Source organism: Littorina saxatilis, linkage group LG16, assembly GCF_037325665.1.
Source record: "Littorina saxatilis isolate snail1 linkage group LG16, US_GU_Lsax_2.0, whole genome shotgun sequence".
Lineage (NCBI taxonomy): Eukaryota > Metazoa > Mollusca > Gastropoda > Littorinimorpha > Littorinidae > Littorina > Littorina saxatilis.
In genome coordinates this window covers 22,351,822-22,352,702 of record NC_090260.1, presented here as the reverse complement: position 1 = coordinate 22,352,702, position 881 = coordinate 22,351,822, and positions in this window count along the sequence as shown.

Genomic DNA, 881 nt, shown 5'->3' with positions numbered 1-881 from the left:
AATAACAGCTCTAGAGATTTTTTTTTAATGAAGTACTGAAAAATGAGTTTAGAAATTTTGTCAAAGAACAAAAACTTGCCTTATTTCCGACATTTATGTTGTGCCCATGATAATTATCTACCTGGGGACGGTTGGCTTAGTGGTAAGGCGTCCGCCCCGTGATCGGGAGGTCGTGGGTTCGAACCCCGGCTGGGTCATACCTAAGACTTTAAAATTGGCAATCTAGTGGCTGCTCCGCCTGGCGTCTGGCATTATGGGGTTAGTGCTAGGACTGGTTGGTCCGGTGTCAGAATAATGTGACTGGGTGAGACATGAAGCCTGTGCTGCGACTTCTGTCTTGTGTGCGGCGCACGTTATATGTCAAAGCAGCACCGCCCTGATATGGCCCTTCGTGGTCGGCTGGGCGTTAAGCAAACAAGCAAACAAACAAACAAATACCAAAAAAAGTCGCAAAAAACGTCAATTCTGACCCATAAATCATACAAATTTAACTTTTTGGGACCAAACATATTTTTTTCTGTTTTTTGAAAATGTTGTGTATCAAGGACCTTGAACAAAATATCAAAAGCTTTCCCCAAAAAACACATCTTATTTTCCGTGCCATCTTTGCCCGTCGCTTGGCGGTGTCTTTGTTTCAGTTCCGATACGTGGGCGATGCTTTTTTTCAGAGCAAACACAAAGTGAAAATTAAAAGTGTGAAAGTTTTGAATTATTCGGTAATGTGATATGGGATACACAGGGCTTGAAGCGGTTGGCATGACAACTAGAAGTCGTGAAACTAAGCTTGGATACACGCACAAAAATGTGGTGTCCTATTTCATGGTACTGTGAGAGGTTTTTACGGGCAGCTCAATTACAATAAGAGTATGCTAATCTGCTTT